Source organism: Sceloporus undulatus, chromosome 2 (genome assembly GCF_019175285.1).
Source record: "Sceloporus undulatus isolate JIND9_A2432 ecotype Alabama chromosome 2, SceUnd_v1.1, whole genome shotgun sequence".
NCBI classification, from domain to species: domain Eukaryota; kingdom Metazoa; phylum Chordata; class Lepidosauria; order Squamata; family Phrynosomatidae; genus Sceloporus; species Sceloporus undulatus.
In genome coordinates, this window is record NC_056523.1 from 195508267 (window position 1) to 195523765 (window position 15499).

The 15499-nt window shown below is 43.8% G+C and overlaps 1 protein-coding gene across 2 annotated transcripts in view; it reads left to right on the forward strand.

Annotated features, from left to right (window-relative positions):
* Positions 1 to 8042: 8042 nt before the first annotated feature.
* LOC121923419 (nuclear factor interleukin-3-regulated protein-like) overlaps positions 8043 to 15499 on the forward strand; it is a 34504-nt gene continuing 27047 nt past the window's right edge. For both annotated transcript variants that reach the window (XR_006102365.1, XM_042453828.1), the window contains exon 1: positions 8043 to 8289. The gene's annotated coding sequence lies outside the window, so the exon portion shown is untranslated. The remainder of the gene's footprint in view (positions 8290 to 15499) is intronic.

The following is a 15499-nucleotide window of genomic DNA, read 5'->3' on the forward strand; positions in this document are numbered from 1 at the left end:
GGAGCAGCAGAAAACAAGCTTGCTCCCTCCTCAATATGACATCTCTTCAAATATATAAACAGGGTTATCATATCACTTCTTAACCTTTTCTTCTCTAGGCTAAACATCTCCAGCTCCCTAAGTCATTACTCATAGGGCATGGTTTCAAGACCCTTCACCATTTTAGTCGCCCTCCTTTGGACACGCTCCAGTTTCTCAACATCCTTTTTTAATTGTGATACCCAGAACTGGACACAATATTCCAGGTGAGGCCTGACCAAAGCAGAATAGAGTGGCACTATTACTTCCCTTGATCTAGACACTATACTCCTATTGATGCAGCCTAGAATCGCATTGGCCTTTTTAGCTGCCACATCACACTGTTGACTCGTGTTCAACTTGTGGTCTACTTGAACTACTAGATCCCTTTCACATGTAGTCTCATTCAACCAGGTGTCCCCCATCCTATATCTGTGCATTTTGTTTTTCCTCCCTAAGTGCAGTACCTTACATTTCTTTGTGTTGAATTTCATTTTATTAGCTTTGGCCCAGCTTTCCAGTCTATTCAGGTCATTTTGAATTTTGATCCTGTCCATGGGCTTTGTTTTCCAGAAGGAAGACCATCTCCAGAAGTCCTCCACAGATGCAGGTCTTCCAGAAATGAAGCCTATGCTGGTATGAGTTTCATTCTCCTTAGCAGAAGGGCTTCCATCCAGCAGGAGGCAGCGGTTGAAAGCTGGGTGCGGCTAAGTAGACATTGCGTCTGAGTAGACATCACAGGCTGGCTGACTGTTGCATAAACAGTAGACTCAGTATCAAGATATAGGCATTAAAGGTGATAGGGTTGTCATCCAAAGGGGAAAGGAGTGGTAGCCCAAAAGGGTTTGGTGAGCACTTGCTGACCAGCTTACAGAAAGGTTGCCATTCTGAGAATTTCCAGAAGAGGGCACAAGAATCAGAGAACATGTACTAACATTGCTACACAGATGTTCCCTCCGCTGTCCTTGTTTGTTGTTGCATGCCTTCAAGTCATTTTCAACTTATGGCGACCCTAAAGCGACCCTATTATGGGGTTTTCTTGGCCACATAATAATAAGAGAGTTCTAGTTGTGAACTATTTTCAGTGCCTCACTCTCTGTACTGCTAGACATTTGGGGACTGAAGGAAATTCTAATTGGAAAGGCAATGTCTTCATCTTGCCCCCATCCCCCAATCCCTTCCACCTCTGAGCAATAATTTAGATGTGGTCTCAAAGATATACAAATGAACATAAAAGTGAGAACCAAACAAGCCATTGTATTCCCTGTTACCATGTATGGATGTGAAAGCCGGACAGTTAAGAAGGCGGATAGCAAGAAAATAAATTCATTCAGGATGTGGTGCAGGAGAAGAGTGCTGAGGATCCCATGCACAGCCAAAATGAACGGGTCCTTGAACAAATCAGAAAACTCCCTGGAAGCCAAGATGACAAAACTGAGATTGTTGTACTTAGGACCCATCATGAGAAGAAAGGACTCATTGGAAAAGACAATAATGCTAGGAAAGATGGAGGGAAGTGGAAAGAGATGAAGGCCACATGTTAGATGGGTGGACTCTATTAAGGAGGTCATGGGTATGGTTTGTAGGATCTAAGCAGAGCAATGGAGGATAGGGAGTCTTGGAGGTGTCTCTTCCACAGGGTCATCATGGGTCAAGAGTGACTCAAGGGTAGTTAACAACAACAAACTCAAAAACACAGAGAATTTAGCCAGACCCAGCCAAATCACTAAGCAGAGAGAGATATCCATCTCAGGTATGGATGAAGGCAGTAAAGTGTTCTTTATTTTACTTTTTATTTTTCAGTGCTTATGGTCCAGAAAATGAAGAGATATATGTCATTGGTCTGCCTCATGCTCCGAAGTGCCCCAGGCATTATCCCTCTTGCAAACCCTCAAGCATTTCACAGTTGAAAACTGGGACAAGCACATATGGCTAAGCAACCTCAGACTACGATCAAAATGACAAAAGTTATTAATGAGGAAAGACACACAAGCTATGAGAAGCCTCAGCAAGTTGCTTTTGCTTGAGTCTACTGGGAAGGGTAAAATTCTGCCTCCTCTTATCCCTTCTCCTGAGATGAGATGAGATGAGATGAGGAGAGAGAAACCACAACATTTTAAAAGCATCTGAGAAAGTGGGATGATAAAGGATTAATTGGGACTGTCCCTGCCACACTCTGGTGTTGCTTGGCCACATGTGTCCCAGTTTTCATCTGTGAATTGTTGGAGGCAGTGAGATATGATGTACTATGAAAAAGAAGAATTGGGATCTTTTGTCATCTGAAATGCAGTTAACAAAAGTCTGCCTTAGGCCTCTTGTAGAAATGTTGAGGAGAGAAGATGTTCAGAACTTAAGAGGGAGTAATGTAAAATTAAACAAGAAATAGACATAAATAAATAAATGACAACCAGCAAGATGTCAGAAAAGAAGTTAAGGCCCACTGTGGTCAGTGTGGAACCTGTTTCTTGGTAAATGCATATAGGATTGTAGTTTTGATGTGTTAACTACTTTCAAGAAAGCAAAGGTTTGTTTTAATAACACTTCTATGATATTTTTTTTGTCAAGCCAGAAAAATAATTTCAAACTGCCAACCAGGAAATTTTTCATCTGGAAAATATGAGTGCCATGTGCCCACTAATTCATCTCCTGCCAGGAAAAATCAGTGGCCACCCAACCAGGCAAGAAAACAAATGCCAACCTAGCCTATTGAGCCAAATGCTTCTGCAGTGTTCAAAGGAGGGGAAATACAGAGATCCCGACCTCTTTCTCTTCATTTGTTAGTACATGATGCACACGAAAGAAAACAGAGTACAAGAAGGAAAAACTCAGTTCAGAAGACACTGAGAGAGGGAGTTAAGTTGCTGATATAACAGCAACAATCCAATATCTGCTCATCACAATAGAGCCAATTTCCATGCCCACACAATGGAGATGCATGCAAGGACATGAATCATATTTTCCCAGGAAAACAAAGGACTGTGGTTGACAAAAGCAATGCCTTAAAGGAAAGCACACAAACTCTACATTGCTAAGCAGTGTGATGCAGTAGCCAAAAAAGCCAACATAATTCAGGCTGCATCAACAGAGGATTCTGTACGGTTTGGTATGGAAAGAAGTCCATGGGAGTGACATTGGGTGACACCAACCCTAGTGGGGCTACTGAACAAGAGTATACTTCCCGGATCATGGGAAGTAGTAGTGCCACTCTATTCTGCTTTGGTCAGACCTCAGCTGGAATATGGTGTCTAGTTTGGGGCATCACAATTCAAGAAGGATGTTGACAAGCTGGAGCATATCCAGAAAAGAGTGACCAAGATGATCAAAGTTCTGGAAAACAAGTCTCATGAGGAATCGCTTAGGGAGTTGGGTATGTTTAGCTTGGAGGAGAGAAGACTGAGGGGTGACACGATAGCCATCTTTACATATTTGAAGGGATGTCATGTGGAAGATTGTCATGTGGCTTGTTTTCTGCTGCTCCAGAGACTGAGCAAATTACACATTACAAATTCAAATTATGAGAACAGAGATTCTATTTGAATGTTGGGAGAAAAACTTATTTACTGTAAGAATTATTTGACAGTGGAATAGATGGCCTTGGAGGATCATTCTTTGGAGGTATTTATTTATTTCCTTTCTCCCAAACTTGGTATATAGATCAAGAGAACAACTCCCTCTAAAAAGATAAATCGTTTGGTCTGAGTAGATTACCTCACTCTAAACTGACCAGTATTTGACTACACTGATAGATATGGGGGCGGGGGGGATGTTTGAAACCAGTGGTGCTAGAGTGCAAAGACTAATGGATTCATTTTTAGCCAGTTACAGTCTATTGTTCAAAGATCAAAAAGGCTTTTGTTTAAGAGAGGTGCTGACAGTTTTAGAAATTAAATTACGTGTTAAGGCTTCCACCCTGTACTTCTTATAAATCATGGATAACATAAAGAGAGCAACAAAGATTAAACTGTCAATTTATGGAGAAGAAGTCGTCCTGGTTTCCTTTGCACAGACAAAACACAGAAACCAGACAATGTGACCCGGAAAAACTGGCTAGGAGTCGAGATGGGCAGCTTCTACCTTCTCACTCAGAAATATATATTACAAGCAAAAATTGTCCTGCAAGGTTTTGGTCAGGAATGGGACAGAGTGAGATAGCAGGATTTAAATGGAGTTGACACAGTATGTACCCAGATCCCAGGCAGGAAGGGTTGATTTAAAATCAAAACAAGTGAAATCCTGAGCAAAGGAATATTTAAAATTAAATTCACCAACAGAATGTCATGTCAACAGAACGTCAGTAAGAGCTGTTTGATAGTGGAAGACACTCCCTCGGTGTGTGGTGAGTCCCCTGCTTTGGAGGTTTTTAAACAGAGGCTGGATGGCCATCTGTCGGGGATGCTTTGATTGTGAGTTCCTGCATGGCAGGGGGGTTAGACTGCATGGCCCTTGTGGTCTCTTCCAACTCTATGATTCTTCTATGATTAAATTGTTGCAGATTTAAGGCCCATTAACCCTGATAGGAAGGGAAGATATGGAGAGTCCAAACATCCCAACCTCACTCCTTTGTGAGAACTGGGACATGTGGGGCCAAGCAACATCAGAGTGCAGTCAAGATGGCAAAAGGTATTAATGAGGAAGAAAAGATAAGCTAGGAGAGGCAGCAGCAGATTGCTTTTGCCTGAGCCTACTGGGAACGACATGAACCTAGTCCCCCTTCTCCTACTCCCTGCCGCTGAGGTAAATGCATATGAACTATTTGCCCAGTTTGAACTCAGTCTACAGGAACTGAAAGGAGCTGGAGACAAAAGGGGAAACTGGGAGGAGAGGGGGGAAAATTGGAATACAGTATGTAGTTGAAGTAAGTGAGATGACAGAGAATTAATCAGAACTGTTCCCTGCCAACTTGTTGAAAGGTATACTGTCACTTTCTTATCCCAGTACCACACAAACAGTGGAAGGTAAGCCTAAACCTAGTTGTTCAAAATTGGGCTATGTTTCCATGCGGGAGAAGGCAAATACAATTAATAATATAATTGTTAATTGTTGGTGGTATAATATGGTTGCACCAAGTATAGTCACAAACATATATTATTAAACCATCCATATATAGTCTATGTAATAGACACTGATCTAAGAATAGACATATATGTGCTTTGATTTATTGATCTATGCACTGTTTGAATACTGTAATATTGTTGTTCAGGGTGAGCATACTGTGTTGTTTTAATAATGTCATGTTACTATTTCTGTATCATTTTCTATTGTTTCACTATTATGGATCACCTTGCGGAGATAATTGATCCTGAAAGATGGTTTCAAAAGCCATTAAACAACAAAATGAAACTAAACTGGCTTTTAGAGAGAAAGGTTTAGAGCTATAAAAAGATAATTGCAACAAACTGCTCTCTTAAAATACTCTGGTCTGGTTTTGTTTTGCTGCAATTTAATCTTAAAATGCTTCTCAGGGCAGAACTTTGACCCATACTGTGAATCTCTGGCCTTCCAGCTGACTTAAAATAGCAGCCTGGCTGATAATAGAGACTTTGTCAGAGAAGCTAATTGAGACTGGGTTTAGATTTTGCACTGCCAAAGGGCGAAAGGGGAAAGTCAGTCATTTCTGGAACAAAAGGACACAAGAACATGACCATTACCATCTTTAATCTGGAGTAAATGGGCAGGATAGAGTCAGCATGGCATAGTGGCTTGAGTATTGGACTATGACTCTGGAGACCAAGTTTGATTCCCAGTTTGGCCATGAAACCCACTGAGTGACCTTGGGCAAATCACATACTCTCAGCTTCAGAACAAGGCAATGGCAAACCTCTGAACAAATCCTGGCAAGAAAATCCCATCTTAGGTTCGCCTTAGGGTCCCCATAAGTTGGAAACTTGAAAGCACACAGATGGGCAGGAAAGGTGTATGATGGGAAAGGTGTGTGCATGTCCTCCAACTATCCTGAGTTGCCAGGAATAGCTTCAGGTAATCTCTGCTGTCCTACTTGCCCTTTGAAAATGTCCCACGGTCTCTTTCCATCTCCTCCTTTCCCGCTTTATTTTTGGTTTGCCTCAGTTTCTGCAACTGAGTTTGAAATGCAAAAGTAGTTTGCTCTTAGTGAACTCAGCCTAAGGGAGAGGAGAGGAGATGGTGAAGTCTTGCCCTTCACGGTACGCTAATTTGTTTTTACTTTTTCCACGTTTTCCTAGAGACCTGCCACACTGCAGAAAATAACGCAGTTTGACAACACTTTAACTGCAGTAGCTCCACATCCTGTGAAATCCTGGGATTTGTAGTTTGACAAGGTCTTCAGCCTGGTCTGTCAGAGAGCTGTGGTGCCTTACCAAACTACAAATCCAGGATTCTGTAGGTTAGTCATAGTAGTTAAAGTGGTGCCAAACTGCTTTATTTCTGCAGTGTGGACATACTGTTAAACCCAGTACTGTACATATATTCCAGGGGTTCTTTGCTTAACATGGTGTGTGCGCGCGTGTGTGTTACTCCTTATTAATAAATATTGCCCTCCTTTTGTCTGAGAGACACACTGATGTTATACAGCCATGTGTTTTGGTTTTCATCTGTGAAATGTTGGAGAAGATGTGTATGTGTGCGCGGGGGTGGACACTTCTTCTAGCTAGGTTACCTCCTGCTAAGCAGAACAAGTGTCCAAATAATACATTTCTCGTATTCAGAGTGATTCACACACATTCTTTCTACAGTCTTTACAACAGATAAAGTGTGCCTTCTTAACGGAGGGTGGTGATTCATATAAAGCCATGTAAAGTGTGCCTTCTTAGTGGATGGTGGTGATTCTATGGTGGGAGTACACAGATAGAGCGGATAAGAGAAGGCGCCTAGTGTGGTACAGAGTGCAGGACTAGACTTGGAAAGGAGCCTCCAATCTTGTTGGACTGCAGATCCCATCACCTTCTGGACAGCAAAGCCAATAGTGAGGGATGAGTTGTATTTCAACAACATCTGGGATCCAAGCATTTCTGATAATTGCACCCTTGATGACCATAAAGTTCACTATGTGGACTGTAGGCCAGTCACGCACTCCCAGCCTAACACCAAAACATTTCAACTGCTTTGATTTCTTTGTAGAAAACTTGGAGCCTGTGTTGTCTCGGTGTGAAGTGTGTATGTGTAATGGCATGTTGGTTTAAGAACTTTAAGTGTTGGACTACAGGGCCATGCAGACAGGATTTGTTGTTGTGTGCCTTCAAGTCTTTCCCATCTTATGGTAACCCTAAGGCAACCCTACCATGGAGGTTTCTTGGCAAGATTTGTTCAAAGGGGGTTTGCCATTGCCTTCCCCTGAGGTGAAGAAAGTGTGACTCACTCGAACCCCGAACTCCACAGCTGTAGTTCAACACTGAAACCACCACACCACAATTGTATGTACGTTCAGGTTATTTTGACTTATGGCAACCCTAAGACCTATCATGGGGTTTCCTTGGCAAGATTTGTTCAGAGGAGGTTTGCCATTGGCTTCCCCTGAGGCTGAGAGAGTGTGTCTTTCCCAAGGTCACCCAGTGGGCTTCTTGGCCAAAGGGGAACTGAACCCTGGTCTCTAGAGTACAATTAGGCCAACCAAAAAGAAAGAAAGAAAGAAAGAAAGAAAGTCTGGCTATAAGTAAATAATAATAATAATAATAATAATAATAATAATAATAATAATAAATTATATTCTCCTTGTCCTTCTCCTCTTCCTCCTCCTCTTCTTCTTCTTCCTCCTCCTCATCTTCTTTCTTCTCCTCACCTTTTTCATCTTCATCTTTCTCTTCATTCTCTTCTTCCTCCTCCTCTTCTGCTTCCTCTTCTTTATCTTCCTCCTCCCCATCTTCCTCCTCCTCCTCCTCCTCTTTTCTTCTTCCTCTTCCTCTTCCTCCTCCTCCTCCTCTCCTTCCTCTTCCCCTTCCTCTGGCCCCCTCCAGGGAAGCTGCCTCCCCTCCCTCCCTCCTCTGAGTCTCCTCCTCCTCCTCCTTTTTCCTCTGCCCTCCTCCCTTCGTTTTGTTTTGTGCGGCGACTCCTCTTATGCAACCGGCTGACCTACTAACACACATTCGCCGGCCGAGGAAGAGAAGGAGGGAAGGAGGGAAGGAAGGAAGGCAGGCGAGAAGGAGGGCGGCGCTGGCAGCGGGCGAGGCTCCTTCTCCTCCCTCTCCTTCGTCTTCTGGCCAGACAGAGGGACCCTTCCTCCCTTTCCTCCCACTCGCGACCGTGACTTCTGCCTGGATCCCGACCCCGGAGGAGAAGCAGCCCTTGCCTGCCTTGCGGGTGCGTGGTTTGTGATGGGGCGGTTGTGGTTGTGGGTTCGCCTGGGAGGAGGGAGCCTGGTCACAGCTTTGTTTGGTGCAGCCAAGGGGGAGATGGATGGCTTTTGGGGTTGGGGTGGGTTGCCTTTGAGTCATTCCTGACTCGTGGGGCTGTGCCTTTGCCACCCTCTGAGGCTGAGAGAGTGTGACTGCCCCCGGGGGGGCGGTTCCCATAGCCACGATTCGAACCCAGCTCAGGCAGCCTGGGGCTAGTGGTTTGAGCATGGGACTAGGGATTCCTGATTAAGGGAAGAGGAAGAAGGGGAGCAGGAAGAAAAGGAGAGGAAGAGGAGGAAGAGGAGGAAAAAGGGGAAGAGGAGAGGAAGAAGAGAAAAAGGAGGAGGAAGAAGAGAGGAAGAAGAGGAAGAGGAGGAGGAGGAAGGGAGAGGAGGAAGAAAAGGAGAGGAAGGGGAGGAGGAAGAAGGGGAGGAGGAGGAAGAAAAGGAGATGAAGAAGAGTCCTGATTAAGGGACCCCCCCTGGGCATTCTTGGGCCAGTCATACTCTCTCAGCCTCAGAGGGTGGCAAGGGCAAGACAAAACAACAACAACAACCCTCTGAACCAATCTGGCCAAGAAAATCCCAGGATAGGGCCACCTTAGGGTCACCAGATATCAGAAAAGGACTTGAAGGTACACAACAACAGTGATACAAAATGGCAAACCTCCTCTGAACCAATCTGTAGCACTGCACCTTGCTTCTTTATTGGATTTGAGTGTTAGATTATATATGACTCTGGAGACCAGGATTCGAATCCTTGCTCAGCCATGGAAACCCATTGGGCGACCTTGGGCGAGTCACACTTTCTCAGCCTCAGAGGATGGCAAGGGCAAAAAAACAAAACCAAACCAAACACCCTCTGAACAAATCTGGCCAAGAAAACCCCAGGACATAAGGTTGCCTTAGGGTCACCATGTATCAGAAAAAGACTTGAAGGCACACAACAACATCCAGGAAAGAGAGTGATCAATTTTGTGTGGCTGTGTGGATGATAAATTGTGCGTGTGTGTGTGTGTGTGTGTGTGTATAAATTTACTCTGCACAACAAGGCAACCAGGGCGGCTTACAACATTAAAAGTTATACATTACAAATCCCTCCAATCCCTCCCTCCCTCCCTCCCTCAAAATATGATGAAACAATTTACAATTAAAAGCATATTAAAAGTAATACAAACACACCCAAAGAGAGACACACACATCCACTGTGTGTCAGAGAAGCTCACTGCGGACCATCAGGGGAAGTTCTCTTATGCAAGCAAGCAAGCCACCAAGTCCGGCACACCCCCTTGCCAACAAACTAACACAAGGAGGGTGTGTAATGTGTAAGTTGTGTGTATATGTGTGTGATGGTGGCAGTCATCCTTGCCAAGGAGGGCTTCCCTCGCTGGATCTGTCACACATACACAGGCGCACCCTCCTTCCCCTTGTGTACACAGGGCAACACAAACATTCCCAGCTCCTCCTCTTCTTTCCAGCCTGACCTACTTATGTGGGGACCAGGGCCTGAGTGCTTTGTGTGTTTGTATGTTTGTGTGTGTGTTTTTGGGCTGCCAAACCAGGGAGCTTGAGGGATTCAGATGTGTGTTTGTGAGTTGGGGTGGGGGAGAGCATGGACTGCTTGGTTTGCTGTTGTTTTATTGTAAACTGATTTATGGAACAGCACTGATTAAGAGATTGGTTAAGTGTGTGTTGTGTGGGGTTTTGCACTGCAAGGTAAAGCCTTTGTATAATTTATTATTATTATTATTATTATTATTATTATTATTATTATTATTATTATTATTATTATTATCATTTACTTATATCCTGACTTTCTCCCAATATAGGGACTCAAGGAGGTGCAGCAGGCTTTACTTTGAGTTGGGCTTATGGTCCAACCTATGGTTCAAGACACATCAAGCTTTACTTTGTTGGGCCTATGGTCCAACCTATCCAGTAGTGGCGAACCTATGCCACACATGCCAGAGGTGGCACTCAGAGCCCTCCCTGTGGGCACACACACCATCATCCCAACACAGAGATCACTAGAGTTTGTCACTAGAAATCCAGAGAGACGTGGCATTTTGTGATAAATAAGTGGGTTTTGGGTTGCAGTTTGGGCACTTGGTCTCTAAAAGGTTCTCCACAGGCTTTACTTTGAGTTGGGCCTGTGGCCCAGTCTATGGTACAAGACACATCAGGCTTTACTTTGAGTTGGGCTTGTGGTACAACCTGTGGTTCAATACACACCAGGCTTTCCTTTGAGTCGTGTTTATGGCCCAACCTGTGGTCCAAGACTTTATTTTGAGTTGGGCTTATGCTCCAACCTATAGTCCACGACATAGCAGGCTTCACTTTGAGTTGGGTTTATGGTCCAAGACACAGTAGCCTTTACTTTGGGTTGGGCTTATGGTCCAACCTACAGTCCATGACATAGCAGGCTTTACTTTGAGTTAGGCTTGCATGCTTGCTTGCTTATTTATTTATTTATTGGATTTATATCCCATCTTTCTCCCACAATTGACGTATGGTCCAATCTATGGCCCAACCTATGATCCAAGACACAGCAGGATTTGCTTTGAGTTGGGCCTGTGGTTCAACTTGTCATCACCAGCTGGACTTGGAGCTTTGGAAGTATTGCCAAGTGCCTATAAACATGTGCAGAGTATCTCTCCTATGCTACTAAGGAAGCCCAGCTGGATGCTTCCTGTGATGTGGAAGGCAGTGGAAGCAGGACAGTGAATATATGTCACTCCCACACCAGCCCAGACCCTCTCTTGCTCCAAATGAAGTAGTTCCTGGACACAGGAATGTGTAGGAAGAAGCTCAGTGACTGTTTGGCCCAGCAATCAGTTCCCCCCCCCCACCAGCCCACATCTCATAATGGGTAGGGGGCTGTGTTGTTGTTGTTGTTGTTGTTGTTGTTGTTGTTGTTGTTGTTGTTGTGTGTCCAAGTCATTTCCAACTTATGGCGACCCTAAGGTGAACCTATCATGGAGTTTCCTTGGCAAGATTTCTTCAGAGGAGGTTTGTCATTGCCATCTTCTGAGGCTGAGAGAGGGTGACTTGTCCAAGGTCACCCACTGGGTTTCATGGCTGAGCAGGGAATCCTACCCTGGTCTCCAGAATCTATACCCACCACAAACAAACCTTTCACCATTTGTTCTATAGGGAATACTTTATAGGGAGTTGGGTATATCAGCTGCACACAGGTCAGTGTCACTGATCAGTTTCATTTGGGCTTTGCCAGTTGCTGGGATCATTGCAAAGAATGCAGGAAGCCGCTCTGGCCCAGAAATGTACCCCCACTTGTGTCCTTAAGCAGCAGTGGATACTCCAAGAGCAGAAGTGGCAATAATGCAGCCCCTCCAGATGTTCTGGGACTGCAGCTCCCAGCATCCCACACCATTGATTGTGGAGAGCCATAGGATTCCCATCTCTGCTCTAGCATCGCTTAACAAAGATTCATTGTCACAATCATTAGGAGATTCTGAGTATGTTCATTTGGCTTTGTAACTTTAAAAAAACTGGGCTCCTCAGCAATTGTAGTTTAGAGAGAAAGGAAAAGCCACATACTGTAGAACTAAAATTATCCCAGCCTTGTCATACTGTATATAGACAGCACTAAAATTAAAGCCCTGCACCAAGGTAACCTAAATTCTGTACTAAGAATAAATATGCAGAGCGTTGAGGATTAAAGCATTTAAAACAAAGCAGTCTATTAAATTTGCATATATTTAGTGTAATTGAGTCTGCTAATAAAGACACTGACACGTCTTCTCAACAACTGAAAATCCTGTCTAGCTCTGTCTCCCCTTTTTAGACCAAAGAGTCTTCCAAATGAAACACACAGGCTTTTGAATTGCACAGAATTCTCCCTTAGGCGAAGGGGAGATTTTCTCCCTTTCCAAAAGACTGAGTAATGGAGATGTTGCTGTTTATCAGAAACATTATTTTCTCCTAAACATTTGTTTAATAATTCTTTATCAGGGAGAGTTCAGTGTAACTCATAAGCTCACATGCTGCATTTAGAACAGTAGTTAATCTAATCATTCAAATGCAAAGGTATTTCCCTGACTGTGATTTTTTTTTTTTTTTTGGCTTGGGCTTCCTTATCTTGACGTTTGCCAAATAAAAATACACTCATAAAATCCTCTTCCAACACATGAACAATGTTGTTATATGAAATTATATGTAAGTGCAGTCCCCCCCTCCCCCCGTATCCACAGATCCTGCATCCATGGATTCAACTATCCTCAGCTTGAAAATATTCCCTCCCACAAAATATTCCACAAAGCAAATCTTGATGTTGCCATTTTATATAAGGGACATTATTTTACTACATATAATGGAGCTTGAGCACCCATAGATTTTGGTATCCATTGGGGGAGGGGGGGTAGCAGTGGCAGTCCTGGAACCAAACCCCAGTGGATGCCAAGGGCTCATTGTACTGTTAATAGATAAAAATGAACAATTAATATAAATAATCACACCACTTGCATACCTAGATCCACCCTCTACAGACTTTAAAGTCTCTGTCTCTATATATGTGCCTTCAAGTTACCCGTTGACTTTTGGGGAGCCCATGAGTTTCATATGGTTTTCTTAGATAAGGAATACTTAGAGATGGTTTTGCCAGTTCCTTCCTGTGAAATACAATATAGCCTACAGCACTTGTCTCCCATCCAAGTACTAACCAGGGCTAACCCCCTTAGCTTCCAAGATCAGACAGGATTTGGTGCCTCCAGGGTATTTAGGTAGGCTACTAAAGTCTCTAGAACTAGATACATTTACATAAGAGCTTAGGTGGACTTTGTGGAGTGCAATGACAGATCACTCTCATCCCCAATGCTAATTAAAGCAGGATAGCCGTACTAACAATTACTAATGTGATATAATACCAGGTCCCGCCTTGTAATCATGTTGTAAACACCCTGGCTATATATCTATCAAAGGATGCTTGTTTTATCACATATTTATGCTGCTCTTCCTCGAAAATGCTAAGGATGGTGTTCAGTTCTTTCTCCCTTCTCCATTTTAGCCCCATAACAGCCTTGGAAAATAGAATCATAGAATCATAGAGTTGGAAGAGACCACTAGGGCCATCCAGTCCAACCCCCTGCCATGCAGGAAATCCAAATCAAAGCATCCCTGACAGATGGCCATCCAGCCTCTGTTTAAAGACCTCCAAGGAAGGAGACTCTATCACCCTCCGAGGGAGTGCATTCCACTGTCGAACAGCACTTACTGTCAGGAAGTTCCTCCTAATGTTCAGGTGGAATCTCTTTTCCTGTAGCTTGCATCCATTGTTCCGGGTCCTGTTCTCTGGAGCAGCAGAAAACAAGCTTGCTGCCTTCAAGGACTGAGGCCTGGATGTGTGGCCTTTTCATATTTTAAAAAGATAACAATCTTTTAAATTTCTTTGTATCACTTTCATGGAGGACAGCCCTCTTTATGGAAGTGAATGATGTAACCGTGAGTCCATAAATGTCTCTAATCTCACATGTCACATAGTGGCTTGGAGATAGTAATGTAGTGGTGTGAGCTTCCATGCAGAAAGTACGTACTGACCATGACAATTAAAACTGGGACATTCACAAGAGGAAGCCATCTGGCCCTCAGCTAAGTCATAATGTGTGGTGTGATAAGAAACCATTATCCCTGGTGACAGGCTAGAACTTCCTGATGAAATGGAACTCAGCAGATTCTTACACCAGACTCCATTTGCAAGTTCCTTAGCTTCTTGGTGACTAATAATGTGTTTCTTTAGTGTGCCACAAGACTCTTGTTGTTTTTGCTGCTAGAGACTGATTGCCTCCTTGGGAAATGACTACTTGCTGAATGGGACTGTTGAAGGAGCAATCCCTTGGAGCCATTTGTCCTTGGACTCCCTTCTGGAGAACAAAACACCTGCTACACATCCCATCAATCCCAATAGCTCTACCAGCATAGCCATTGTAGTGGAATTGGGGCTTGCAGTCCAACAACATCTGGAGGTAAGGTGATTGATGAATCCCATGTCAGTTTAAATCTTGAATGAAAGCCCAAGAGGATTCAACACCCCGCTGACATGAACTACCAGTCACCACTGCCTTGAAGGCAGCACAGTTGCTGTCCATTATATAATTAGAGCTGTAGTCTAACAAAGGCCTGCTGATTCATCATAGTTGTCTCCATCTACCTTCACAATGTAGGCGATGTGTATAGATGTAACCTATAGGGATCCTCCCATCCTGCTTCGTAGATGTAGGGCAAAGTGTGTTTTGACTTGCTAAGGCTACTCAGTGACTGGGTGGAGAGTCTGAACCAGATCTTTTCCAGCCACGTCCCCTGTCTACCATAGAGTTGGTTAACTTCTGCCTGCCAGGCTGTCACAGGAGCTCTCCTCTGCCAAATGTGAAATCTCTAGTGCACTATGATGAAATTATTTATTTTTCAGTAGGTTGGACTCCATTATCCCCAAATCCAAAAACAAAACTTTTTTCATGGGTGGCTGAGATAGTGGTACTTTGATTTCTGATGGCTTATGTACACAGATTTGCTTCTGCACAAAAATTATTAAAATATTGTATACATTACTTTCAGGCTATGTGTAGAAGGTGCATGCAAACATGAATGCATTCATGTTTAGACTCGAGTCCCATCTCCAAGATATCTCCTTTGTACGTATATGCAATGCAGGTATTTCAAATCTGAAATACAGAGCACGTCTGGTCCAAAGCCTTTGAGATAAGGGAGACTCGCCTGTGATTCCTTTAATAATCCTCTTATTTGTAGTTTGCGGTCCCATCTTTTTTGCCCACGTTTTTCCTCAACAGAGTCACCATGCCTCTCCACAAAAAAATTCAACAGGGTCACTCACACCTGCATTTGAAATGGCACTTGTTAGTTTCTGTCTTTGTGCTTCCCGCTCAAGTGCTTCTTCCAGGGAAAACATCAGCCTAGCATGTTGCATGGAGAAGGCTTTCGCTTGGCGAATAGTGTCTTGGGGGGAGGAGGGAGGGAGGGAGGGAAAGGGAGGAGGAAGACGAATTACAGTGGCTCGGTTCCAGCCTTGAGAGCAGAGGAACAGAACATTCTTGCTTGGAAAGCAGAGACAGTGTCATGTAATAATGTTACATCATTAGCTGTTGTGTGGAAGCCCTGCAGGAGGGAGCAGAGAGGAGGGGATTACATTTTGGAAAGATGCAAGTC